The 14182-nt window shown below is 43.4% G+C and overlaps 1 protein-coding gene across 2 annotated transcripts in view; it reads right to left on the reverse strand.

Moving 5' to 3' along the window:
* The window catches only part of LOC135199506 (uncharacterized), a 54995-nt gene that overhangs the window by 13386 nt on the left and 27427 nt on the right, over nt 1-14182 (reverse strand). The window lies entirely within an intron of this gene.

Genomic DNA, 14182 nt, shown 5'->3' on the forward strand with positions numbered 1-14182 from the left:
TATCAATACATTCTAAAATCAACTTTCAAGGGAGGATAGATACAAAGGGCTAGACAGACAGAGGAGTGAGCAGATCAATTACTGGATGCCTCAGTGGTTTGGTTAAACCACTTAAAATTAAAAATGACAATCTTTTAAATGAGCATAATAACTATAAATGCCTTCTAATGATAAACTGGGGACATAAAAAGTCAATCTCTATGTAGTATACAATATTCCTGAACTTATAAATTCATGATTGAGGGGCAATTCAAGGAACAATGTTGGCAATGGGAAGGTTCTTTGCAGCATCCCTCATCAGATCCAGTTGCAATGATGTTAGCCTCTTTCTTTTCATCTATTTCTTCTAGTCTCTTTCCAACTAGTATACAACTGTCCAGGTTCTTTGACTGCTTTGCAATTTATACATTTTTTTCTGTTATCTTGTTTAAATTTGTTTTCTGTGGCTAATCCTACTATGGACAATTATGAGAGCAGCCATTTTTTCCTTTTGTCGTTCCTTGTAAATTTACCTTTCAAAGTTACTCAGGCTGAGCTATGAGTAACAGCTTAAGCTATCTTGACTTAGAAGCATCACTCCTAAGATTTGCAATCTACATGCAACTGAGGAGTTGCTCATCAATTCTCAGTCTGTAATGTTTTCTAAAATGATATTGTTATTGTACAATAAAGTTTCATACATATTTACCTGGCAGATATATACTTAGCTATAGACTCTGTCGTCCCCGATAGAAATTCGAATTTCGCGGCACACGCTACAGGTAGGTAGGTCAGGTGAGCTACGGCCCTGCCGTGGGTGGCAGGAATAGGAAAACTATTACTTTCTAAGGACAGATTTTTCTCTTACCTGTCTCCTGAGGGGAGGCTGGGTGGGCCATTCAATTGTATATATCTGCCAGGTAAGGTAGTATGAAACTTTATTGTACAATAACAATATCATTTTCATACATTCACTTCCCTGTCAGATATATACTTAGCTGATTGGCACCTTTGGCGTGGGTAAGAGACAGCTAATTACTGATTAGACCGGTAAACAACATACGTGTAGGTAATAGATAAATAAAACCTTGGTTCCTATGTGTTTAGACAAAGGGTTGACTTCCTAGCTATTGCTAGGTGTCTGCTTCGTCTCAAGAGCCTCAGCGAGGATGTGACCTATGGCTAAGAGTTCTTGTAGATCTGTCAATGGGGTCTTATCCACTTACTCGACAGAATCTAATGGTCATTTGTCAATGGGGTCTTATCCACTTACATGACAATACACCTATGCCTAGGGGCATAATTAAGGAGCACAACACCGATCCCGATCACCTGATCCTAACACGAGGGTTTGTGCTTAGTTTGAAAAGAGCTATCCCCAAACTTCCTTTCAAACAACATAAAAAAAGAAAAAAAAAAAAATAAAACACTATGTTAACATAAAAACGTAACTCACTTAGTTTAAGGATCAGTGTCGGCTCCCTATCCCAGCAACGTATCCGTAGACACGTAAAACCAAGAGAGAAGGATCTCTGTAGGTCAACTTGACCTCCTTCGTGCAAAGGGAAGTCCAACACAGAGTTTGCATCTCCCTTAAGTTACAGCTAATATGTCCTTCACGACATATTGTTATGTACGAACAAGAATTCATAAAAGCTCGCACTTCAAGCGCTTTTAATTCTCACTATTTGAAGGAATCATCAAGTCATTCGTGAAGTGCTTTTAGCGATCACACTTATTTTCAAAGAAGACCAGGGCTTCCTTTGAAATGGATCTTTTCTGGATGAAGCCTAGAGCCTGGCTTGCGCCTGGGTGGCGCCTCGAGTCTGGTTGGAGCCTCGAGCCTGGCTGGAGCCTCGAGCCTGGCTGGCGCCTCGCGCCTGCCTGACACTTGGTTGGCCGCCTAGCTCCTGGAAGGCGCTTTTTGCCTGACTCATGGCTGGCGCCTTGCGCCTGGAAGTAGCTTCCCGCCTAGCTCCAGACTGGCACTATTTGGCGTCTGGCCCCTGCTGAACTCCTCTCCACTTGCTGGAGCTTCGAGCTTGGTAGAGTCCCGAGGATCTATGGCGATGCCCACATCAGACACTCTTATCTGTCTGACTTGTTCGCCTCCAGCGCATCTGCGCTAGGTTGGAGGCCCCCCCCTCTTTCTCTTCATCAGACAATGACAGTGTTCCTTGAAACTGTCTGCCTCTGGCGTTTTTTACGCCTGTTTTGGCATTTGGCGCCTGGTTGGCGCTACATTGTTCCGAAAGTCCTGAACTCCACAATGGTTTATCAGGAGATATGTAGAAGGGTGGAAGAAATTTTTTTCTTTTTCCACTTTGAGCTTCTGGCCTCTCCGGCAAGGGAAGGTGATTGTAGTAAACTACATCGCTTAGACGTAGACATCTAACGTAAGGAGAGATAAGAGTCTTCCTCCGAGGAGGATCCTTCTTGAATCCTTCCGTTGCTAACGAGATCTCTCTTACTTGCTGATGAAGTTCCTCGTTGCAGAATCTTCCCTATCCTTGTCCGAAGGAAGGGAAGGGGCTTGGAAGTCGAAGGAGACTCCGAGCTGAAATTGGGAGGACTCCTGATTTCTAGCTCTTTACTGTATCTCTCTGAATACCTTCTGGGAGCATTTCAAACCCTCATCGCATCCCAAAGACTTGTAGGCAAAAACGTTTAAACCCATCTCTTCTTATGTAGGTGAAAACGTAAGTACCCTGCCTGGGCAACGAAACTTCTATCTGAAATCGTTGAGTCAGGAATAGAGGGTTTTAGTTCTCTTGCCAGACATACTATGCTGGCAAGAACCCATTGCCGAGTCTCCATTAAATCTGATGCGAGATTCCAATGCACAAAAATTCACCTGTCTTCTTGGTAGTTAAGGGCCAAGAGAAAACAAAGAATTCCCTCATAAAATTTCTCAAAGAAGTTTGATGAGGAGCAGTTCCATCTTGTCGGAACACGGAATCTGAAGCCACAAAAGATCCCATTCGAAGATACATGATATCCTACTCTTGTCGTATTGAGGTATCGTATCAGATCCCGAAGATCTTAATCCTCTGCTATCTCTAATTCTCCTTGTATAGACAGAGTATAGCCTTTTACTGTGCTTCTTTGATAGCAGATATATATAAAGTTGATTCTTCCCTCTGAAAAGGAAGAAAAAACCTATATGTTGGTTCAACAGATGGTACGGAAGAGGACAGTTTCCTCTTCCATCAAACAAGCGATCTGCAAGCAATTCTATGTCCTGGCTATGACTATTGTCATTCACCTTTAAAAATCCTCTCATTCATGTCCACTTCTGGTCAGTCTTGCACGAAGACTGACTCAGAGTGGAGAGGTTGTTAAGGTCCATTTGTAATAGATGCTTATAGGATTCAGACTGTCTTGGAAAAGACTTCCCCAAAACATGCTGTGAAGAACGTGACCTCTGTGAATCCAACCTCTAAGGCCAAAATGAGGCATAAAGTATTATCCTCTCTTTCTTTGACGCCCTTTATCTTAAATTCTGTAAAGCATTTATATTTAGGGAAAAAAAAAACTAAAGTTTATTCCCCTTTCTATAAAATAAAGATGGTGTATATTGCTACTTCTCTTGGTTCAAGGAAAAGGAAGCAGTCTACAGGAAGCCTGTTCGTCTTCTACCTTGCTAAGAGATCTATGAAGAAGACTTTCCGTAGGTTCTCACAACTCTTTGCAATAAATGTTAGACATATGATAACAGTTATTATCGTTGATCGAGAAGGTTCTCACGGACATGCAAAATCTTGCATCGAACCTCTTTTCCAAATAGGTTGCTCATTTGTAAGGGCGAACAGGAGCGAAAAAGAGATTCTCAAATGCTCTTTGCGATATGAGAGAGTCGTGGAATTGGCCTAAGTGATTAAATGGTAACGAAATCAGGAACGAATCTTGCCGTTACGAGCGTGCTGTCTGAGAGGCTACTGGACTCTTATGTTATAACTCGCTAAAACGAGAAATATCTTGGATGGTGCTCTTGGCTCATTGCGCCAGGCTGGCGCTTCTGGCGCATTGCGCCAGGTTGGCGCTTCAGACCACCGGCGCTTCTTCTAATACTCTTTATGTTATGTGCCAGAACATCTGTGCCTTTATGGTACCCGACATCCTTACACATGTTACTTCCGTTCTTAGTAGGAAAAAACTCTTATATACGTAGTATATTCTACTCAGGGAAACTATTTCTGCCACGAAGAGAATGTTTCCCATTCCACTCATCCATCTTCTCTTGAGCAATATCTGATTCTAAAAAGGTTGTGTGCGTTTCTCGAAAGACTTGACCATACCGTAGTCTTAAAGTGAATTCTCTACTACATCCATCTTCTCACTAAGCAGTATTCTAATAAGCCATGCTTTCGTAAGCATGAGAGCTTATATAATATAATGTTCTGCTGTGTTTTAGAATCCTTTAATAATGTTCCCTACGGTAAACAGCATTGAAAGGTTATAATATCTTTCTTATTGAAAGCTTCTTAGCAAAAGGCAGACAATATTTTATTTATGTTAGCTTAACTATCCCCTCCATTCGAGACTAAGTCCATGATTGTATGGGGAATATACGGTTTAACCATTCGATTCCGTTGGAGAGAGAGATGCAACCGACTGCTAATGACCGAGACCTGGATGGTACTGTATTGGCCTTACGCTTACAATACAGCCCGGCCGTCTCGCTCGCTGCCTGGCTGCATCATCGTGAGTTGCCAGTTACTTCATTTAATGAAGGAATATAATAAAATTATTCCCGAGCCTAAGGAAGCTCTCAATAATGCCAACTTTAAGCCAACACCTTTGTTAAATACCGAAGCTGAGTAGGTATTGTCGTAACAAACTTTTTAAGCGAAGTCCTTACAGGAAAAATCCTGTAAGGATATATGATATTGTTATTGTACAATAAAGTTTCATACATACTTACCTGGCAGATATATACTTAGCTATAGACTCTGTCGTCCCCGATAGAAATTCGAATTTCGCGGCACACGCTACAGGTAGGTAGGTCAGGTGATCTACCGGCCTGCCGCTGGTGGCAGGAATAGGAACTATTACTTTCTAAGGACAGATTTTTCTTCTTCCACCTGTCTCCTGAGGGGAGGCTGGGTGGGCCATTCAATTTGTATATATCTGCCAGGTAAGTATGTATGAAACTTTATTGTACAATAACAATATCATTTTCATACATTCAACTTCCCTGTCAGATATATACTTAGCTGATTGGCACCTTTGGCGGTGGGTAAGAGACAGCTAATTACTGATTAGACAGTAACAACCTACGTTGTAGGTAATAGATAAATAAAACCTTGGTTCCTATGTTGTTTAGACGAAGGGTTGACTTCCTAGCTATTGCTAGGTGTCTGCTTCGTCTCAAGAGCCTCAGCGAGGATGTGACCTATGGCTAAGAGTTCTTGTAGATCTGTCAATGGGGGTCTTATCCACTTACTCGACAGAACTAATGGTCATTTGTCAATGGGGTCTGGGGTTTATCCACTTACATGACAATACACCTATGCCTAGGGGCATATTAAGGAGCACAACACCGATCCCGATCACCTTGATCCTAACACGAGGGTTTGTGCTTAGTTTGAAAAGAGCTATCCCCAAACTCCTTTCAAACAAACCAAAAAAAAAAAAAAAAAAAACACTATGTTAACATAAAAATTAACTCACTTAGTTAAGGATCAGTGTCGGCTCCCTATCCCAGCAACGTATCCGTAGACACGTAAAACCAAGAGAGAAGGATCTCTCGTAGGTCAACTTGACCTCCTTCGTGCAAAGGGAAGTCAACACAGAGTTGCTCTCCCTTAAGTTACAGCTAATATGTCCTTCACGACATATTGTTATGTAACGAACAAGAATTCATAAAAGCTCGCACTTCAAGCGCTTTTAATTCTCAGCTATTTGAAGGGAATCATCAAGTCATTCGTGAAGTGCTTTTAGCGATCACACTTATTTCAAAGAAAGCCAGGGCTTCCTTTGAAATGGATCTTTTCTGGATGAAGCCTAGAGCCTGGCTTGCGCCTGGGTGGCGCCTCGAGTCTGGTTGGAGCCTCGAGAGCCTGGCTGGAGCCTCGAGCCTGGCTGGCGCCTCGCACCTGCCTGACACTTGGTTGGCCGCCTAGCTCCTGGAAGGCGCTTTTTGCCTGACTCATGGCTGGCGCCTCGCGCCTGGAAGTAGCTTCCCGCCTAGCTCCAGACTGGCACTATTTGGCGTCTGGCCCTGGCTGACTCCTCTCCACTTGCTGGGAGCTTCGAGCTTGTAGAGTCCCGAGGATGTCTGGCGATGCCCACATCAGACCACTCTTATCTGTCTGACTTGTTCGCCTCCAGCGCATCTGCGCTAGGTTGGAGGGCCCCCTTTTCTTTCTCTCATCAGACAATTGACAGTGTTCCTTGAAACATGTCTGCCTCTGGCGTTTTTTACGCTGTTTTGGCATTTGGCGCCTGGTTGGCGCTACATTGTCCGAAAGTCCTGAAACTCCACAATGGTTATCAGGAGATTGGAGAAGGGGGTGGAAGAAATTCTTCCACTTTGAGCTTCTGGCCTCTCTCCGGCAAGGGAAGGTGATTGTAGTAAACTACATCCATTAGACGATAGGACATCTAACAGTACGAGAGATAAGAGTTTCTTCCTCCGGAGGAGGATCCTTCTTGAATCCTTCCGTTGCTAACGAGATCTCTTCTTACTTGCTGATGAAGTTCCTCGTTGCAGAATCTTCCCTATCCTTGTCCGAAGGAAGGGAAGGGGCTTGGAAGTCGAAGGAGACTCCGAGCTGAAATTGGAGGACTCCTGATTTCTAGCTCTTTACTGTATCTCTCTGAATACCTTCTGGGAAAGCATTTCAAACCCTCATCGCATCCCCAAAGACTTTGTAGGCAAAAACGTTTAAACCATCTCTTCTTATGTAGGTGAAAACGTAAGTACCCTGCCTGGCACGAAACTTCTATCTGAAATCGTTGAGTCAGGAATAGAGGGTTTTAGTTCTCTTGCCAGACATACTATGCTGGCAAGAACCCATTGCCGAGTCTCCATTAAATCTGAAGCGAGATTCCAATGCACAAAAATTCACCTGTCTTCTTGGTAGTTAAGGGCCAAGAGAAAAACAAAAGAATTCCCTCATAAAATTTCTCAAAGAAGTTTGATGAGGGGAGCCAAAAAATTCCATCTTGTCGGAACACGGAATCTGAAGCCACAAAAGATCCCATTCGAAGTACATGATATCCTACTCTTGTCGTATGAGGTATCGTATCAGTCCCGAAGATCTTATCCTCTGCTATCTCTAATTCTCCTTGTATAGACAGAGTATAGCCTTTTACTGTGCTCTTTGAATAGCAGATATATAAAGTTGATTCTTCCCTCTGAAAAGGAAGAAAAACCTATATGTGGTTCACAGAGGTATCGGAAGAGGACAGTTTCCTCTTCCATCAAACACGATCTGCAGCAATTCTATGTCCTGGCTATGACTATTGTCATTCACCTTTAAAAATCCTCTCATTCATGTCCACTTCTGGTCAGTCTGCACGAAGACTGACTCAGAGTGGAGAGGTGTTAAGGTCCATTTGTAATAGATGCTTATAGAATATTCAGACTGTCTTGGAAAAGACTTCCAAAACATGCTGTGAGAAGAACGTGACCTCTGTGAATCCAACCTCTAAGGCCAAAATGAGGCATAAAGTATTATCCTCTCTTTCTTTGACGCCCTTTATCTTAAATTCTGTAAAGCATTTATAGTTTGGAGGGAAAAAAAAAACTAAAGTTTATTCCCCTTTCTATAAAATAAAGATGGTGTATATTGCTACTTCTCTTGGTTCAAGGAAAAGGAAGCAGTCTACAGGAAGCCTGTTCGTCTTCTACCTTGCTAAGAGATCTATGAAGAAGACTTTCCGTAGGTTCTCACAACTCTTTGCAATAAATGTTAGACATATGATAACAGTTTATTATCGTTGATCGAGAAGTTCTCACGGACATGCAAAATCTTGCATCGAACCTCTTTTCCAAATAGGTTCTCTTTGTTAACGGCGAACAGGAGCGAAAAAAGAGATTCTCAATGCTCTTTGCGATATGAGAGAGTCGTGGAATTGGCCTAAGTGATTAAATGGGTAACGAAATCAGGAACGAATCTTGCCGTTACCAGAGCGTGCTGTCTGAGAGGCTACTGACTCCTTATGTTAATACAATCTCGCTAAAACGAGGAAAATATCTTGGATGGTGCTCTTAGGCTCATTGCGCCAGGCTGGTGCTTTCTGGCGCATTGCGCCAGGTTTGGCGCTTCAGACCGGCGCTTTCTTCTAATACTCTTTATGTTTTATGTGCCAGAACATCTGTGCCTTTATGGTACCCGACATCCCTACACATGTTACTTCCGTTCTTAGTAGGAAAAAATGATATTGTTATGATACAATAAAGTTTTATGCATACTTACCTGGCAGGTATATATAGCTGTATTTTCTGAAGTCCGACAGAATTTAAAAAAAACTTCCGACACACGCAGTGGTTTGGCCAGGTGGTTAGTACCCATTCCCGCCGCTGGGAGGCGGGTATCAGGAACCATTCCCATTTTCTATTCATAATTTTTATTTCCACTGTCCCCTGAGGGGAGGTGGGTGTACTTGAATATATATATCTGCCAGTTAAGTATGAACAAACTTTATTGTATCATAACAATATCATTTTGCTCATGAACTTACCTGTCAGATATATATATATAGTTGAACCCCACCGTTGGAGGTGGGAAGGGTGGGACAGAATAGAAGGATTTTGGTTTTGGGACACAAATGCATGCAGATGATTTACATCTTGGTTCCACCTGTTAGCATAGCCGACTTCGTGATTACTGTCACCCAAGTCTGCTTCTGCTTTACTAGAGTTGCAGCGAGGTGAGACCTATGAAGCTGGTGCACTCCAGATGATCTGTCAACGGGGGCGTGACCACAATGTGACTAGACATATTGACCATACCATGAGGGCTAAGAAGTAAAATAAATATATATATAATTATATATATCACCACCTGACCAACCTAGCCAAAGTTAATGTGTGTTAATTAACTAAGGCTTCAGAGTTAAGAAGTCGCCGTTGTCAGCGACTCCACAACTAAATTAAGAGCTCTTCCTAACCATTTTCTACAGGATAGGATGAGTAGTACTTTTCTTGCCCCAAGATTGTGTCTGCAGACACGTATGGCCAGCTACGAGCAGCAGATCTCATATGCCATCTTCACATCTCGCAGGGAGTGTGTAAGTGAACCCAGAGTTGCTTCGCTAAAACATGGTACTCAGGATGTTGCTGAGTGCCATGCTCTGTGAAATGCTTCCGAGGCCGCGCCCTCACCTCGTGAGCATTCAGATAAAAAGCTTTCAAATCTTTGTGCAAACACAATGAAGGAGCATTTTTTGAAAGAACTCCTTAACCCTAAAACCAGGGTGTACTTCGATATGGGCAAGTCTGGTCTTTTTCGGAACACTGCAGATTGCCCGCTGACTTCGACTTTCTTGATTTTAAGTAGATAAAACTTGAGAGACCTGACAGGGCACAGGACTCTCTGCTCCTGCCCACTAACTTGTGCCATCCTTGCTTCCAAGATCCTGGCCCAAGGACAAAAAGGGTTTCCATTCTTAGGCCATAACGAAAGGCTTAGAGAGCACACCTCCTTTGTGTTCTCTAAAAGCCAAAACTTGTGACGATGGCTTAAATCTCACTAACCCTCTTTGTCCGTATCTAGGGTGGTTAGAAGAAGGCCTTCCTGATCACATACAAGAAGTTAACAGGCAGGAGAGGTTCGAATGCTTTGACATCACGAACTTCAGACTACGTCTAAGTTCCATATTGAAAGCTTCGATCCGGAATGCACAGTCTGTACTAAAGTCAGGTGAACGACCAGTTGACCAGTCAGACGAATCAAGGACAGCAAGGCTGTACCCTGAAGACCAAAAAGGCCACCTATTCTTAGCTTGAAGGATGAGTGTCTGGACTGCCTGGGCGATTCAATCTAAGCAAACCTTGGGGTGTATCAACGCAACCCAACGTCGTCCGCAATCGACTTCGTCAATAAGAACTCAGGGCTACTATATGTCGCCTGATCTCGCACGAGTGTCTGACTCCGAGAAAACAGCGAGGCAAAAAAGTAGATGGTGAGCTAGAATCGAGATTCCACAGACCTCAATGATCGTGAAGGTCTTTGTTGTTTGACAGATGCAAATCTGTCAAACAACATTCTCTGTTGTCTGTTCGCACTGGCAGAATTTTCAAAACTCTCGGCAACCGCTAGACCACTGGTAGTTCAGGTGATCTCCCCCCGTTCCCGTGGCGCTGGTACTTGGAAACTATTCCCGTTTTCCTCAGATTTTCTCTGAACCCTGTCTCCTGAGGGGAGGAGGGTGGGAATTTAATTATATATACCTTGCCAGGTAAGTATGCATAAAACTTTATTGTATCATAACAATATCATTTTTATGCATGACACTTACCTGGCAGGATATATATAGCTGATTGACACATTTGGAGGTGGGTCACAGACAGCAACATCGTCATAATTCAAAAATTAACTAATAAAATTTTTATTTAAAATTATTTATTAAGTTCCTTACCTGCTAAGGTAGCTGACTTCGTAGGTCCTGCCTCTTAGCCTGCTAAACCTTAGTAGCTCTCAACTAGGATGTGACCTGTTTGTTGAGAAAGCTAATAACAAGGGTCTGACAACTGGACGGGACCAATTTGTTGACAGGAAACCCTAGCCCTCTCTTACCAGGGGCATTCATGCTAGGATAAGTTAGACCACCTGAACCACACACAAAGCTAACGTAACACATTACACTTCACATACTGAAGAGGAAATAACCCTCTCAGACAACCATAAAAAGAACACCACTTAATTAAAATACCTAGCATGTTAGTAATCTATCGTTGCTGCCGTCGATCGAGACGATTCGTACGGACTTTTGCAATCCTGTAACGAACCTCTAGATGATCGTTACATTCTACGCCTGTTGTTATAATAGGCTCTTTCTCGTAAACTCGAGCAGGGACCGAGAGAAGATACTTCTTAAGATATGAGAGAGCTGTGGAATATCAGAGTTGATGTGGACCACTGGTTCCAAAAACTCGTTTCGAGGACTGGAGGGACTACCGAATTGCATTTACTTCTTTCAGATTAAGATCCAGGACATCTGAAACACTATCCAGATGTCCGGCACCTTCTTTCTATCATGACGCACTGAGAGATTGTTCAGAATAATTCCTAGATCTTGAATAATATTTCAGTTTTCCCGTAGGAAAAAACTGTGGTCTGAATTGCAGTCTATTCGGGGAAACAAACTTCTTCAGGAAGGAAATGGTCCCCAGCAAGCTCATCCATTCCCTCCCCGAGTATGCTTACTTCCCTATAAGGCTGCGCTTTGCCTAAGCAGGAGAGCATATAAAAGTGCAATGTTGCGGTAGACTCGTAGTTCTATACGTGCGGTAACGAGCACCGAAAGGATTAAGAGATACTCTGTTGAACATAGTAAGGCAAAACTAATGCAACGTTTATTCATTCACGTAAGAAATCCCCTCAATCTTAGGCTAAAGTCCGTGATTGTAGGACAGAGATACAGTTAGTCAGTCAATCCCGCAGGAGAGAGAGACGTAACCTACAGCGCATGACAGCGCACGATCTGTTACTGGTGGCTCGGTTGGAACTTGGACAGTCAGACACAGCAGCAGCCAGCAGCTTACGAACGTCGTCTCTTAACTTTATGTCTGGGTTGCCAGCTACCCTATTCTACGAAGAAATAGGTCCGTTATTTTTTGAACAAAAAGAGACTCTCAAGCTGGTATATTTAAGCGAAACAGAAAACGCTAAATATATAGATGCGTTTGTGTCGTCAGAACACTACCATACAACGTAAAAGATAAATCGGAAACTCCTGGAAGGCTGCAGGGAGTGACGATTAAATGTCCTTAAAATAGTAGACAATAGACCTCTCGGTTGCCATCCGAAGAGGTAACTACAGCAAGCGTGTATGACTTGAACCAACCAGTAGTAAAATAACGCAAGGCAAAAAATTTTATTATATCACAATAAAGTTTGTTCATACTTACCTGGCAGACATATATATAGCTGAATTCGGAAATACAGCTACATACATATCTGACAGGCAAGTTTCATGAACAAAACTTAGAGAATCGAAGCAGACATCTCAAGCTTCTTAAGATACTGGACATAAGCGTTCATTGACGTAGTCTACAAGTCTATTTCTTGTACGAGTCTGCGAATGAAATGGAAGGAAGAGCTCCTTCCGAACCTTGTCCTTATTCGCTTACGCAATATCAAGTTAATGAGATGTTTGTCAATGAGAACTAACCCATTAACTGGTACAGAGAGATATTTTGTCAATGAGGGGAGACCCACTTACTTGACAAAACGATAGTATATTGTCAATGGGGGAAAGTCACTGAATTGACAAAACGTAATCCAGGAAGTCGAGCCTTTTATTTTCGATTCCCGTCTCAACAAGGAAGGGACAAGAATCCTGTTAAAAGACTGGGCTTACGGTAGGTAGAACGACGATGCTCAATCGGCATGGAAGTCTCGACTAGAAACTAACAAAATCTATCATCTGAAAAAACCCTTTCAGATGGTCTAAAAAGCTTTAATTTATTGCAGTATGGCAAAGGAAGTCTTGTCTTGCGCTTTCCTGAAAGAGCGTCCTTTTGATGAGTGCCTTTGCAAGAATCCTACTGAACGTTGCCGAAAATCCTGACGTTCAGGACGTCGAGCCTTTACATAACCCGTAACTGTCTTATCTCAAAGTCTTGACTGAGGTAGAGAAAACGAGATCTTCCCTTGAGCTTTCCTTAACTCCATCCACCTTTGCGAAAAGCAATATAATATTGACAGAGACCTCTTGAATTCACGAAACCCGAGGTCTTGCTGGGTTTCGAAGACGAAGTTCTGTTCACTTTCTTGAGGCTCAAATCTTAAACAAGAGCTTGAAGAGTTCAACAGAAACGTTCTGGTGCGCGCTCGGCGTCCACTGGCGAGGACGCTCGGCGTCCTGGTGCGCGCGGCGCCACTGACCGAGGACGCTCGGCGTCCACTGGACGAGGACCCGGCGTCACTGGCAGGGACGCTCGGCGGCCACTGGCGAGGACGCTCGGCGTCCACTGGTGAGTGCGTCCATCCGAGCGTCCTGTTCAAGCCGATCGTCCAAATAAGCGTGCAGAAAAGCGTCACGCTCCTGACAGGCGTCAAACAAGCGAGAGAAACTGCCTTCTTTTCCTATTTCTTGGTGGAAAGAAGTACACGTGATCAGGCAACTTTCGCCTTCTTACTTCTCACTGAAAACACATAACGAGGGAGAGAAGGGGGACGTGAAGCGTCCTCTTCTATAAAGCTTCTTAGAGGGGGCGCGAGTCCTTCCGAGAGCTCCAACCCTTGTGCGGGGAGGACGCCTCGGAGGACGAGAAGCAATCCTTCAGGATTCGTGCATGTGCACGCCACTGATTTGGCAGTCTGGGTATTTTCATCAGGAAACGCCGAAGGCACGCCAGATCGGTGGGTTCCCTGTAACCCTCCTTCGGCTTTCGACATGCCCTCTCCCTTGGTTCTGGGAGTTCGACAGAGGTCTAGACCTAGAGGCGTTATAAGGCCGATCTGACGCACCACCCTCCACTACACAAGGGGCACTGTCACTGCACTTAGCCACTTCACTATTGCTCTCTAAAGCAAACACTTTCGATTCTAAGTTACGAATCGAAATAGTATAAGAGAAAGGGCAATAACCTCTACAGACACTGTTTTAGGGCCCGAAGGCAACATTACAGGGTTAGGCGTAACAAAAACAGAAGTAGAACTCTTCACAACAATGAAGGAGAGCGATCACCTCTCGCAGACATAGTCATAACCCGTAGGCCATACTACAGCGTTAGGCAAAATAAAGTCTACCGGAAGGTTAGCAGTATCACTACCCTGACTTTCGTAATTGATTAATAGCGTACATACTAAACAAACTTTTTCCTTACGGAATTAGACACGTTTACTGATTAATTGCGTACATACGAATCATACTTTTTCCTTACGGAAATAGACATGTTTACTGATTTAATTGCGCCCCCCAAGTGCGGAACTAGCCGAAGCTTTCGGTAGCCACACCCTACCCTCTTGCAGACAACACCCTCTGAAACTAGCCTAACTAGATTCAGATATCTTATGCAAAAATG

This window comes from Macrobrachium nipponense, chromosome 25 (genome assembly GCF_015104395.2).
Source record: "Macrobrachium nipponense isolate FS-2020 chromosome 25, ASM1510439v2, whole genome shotgun sequence".
In the NCBI taxonomy this organism is placed as follows: Eukaryota; Metazoa; Arthropoda; class Malacostraca; order Decapoda; family Palaemonidae; genus Macrobrachium; species Macrobrachium nipponense.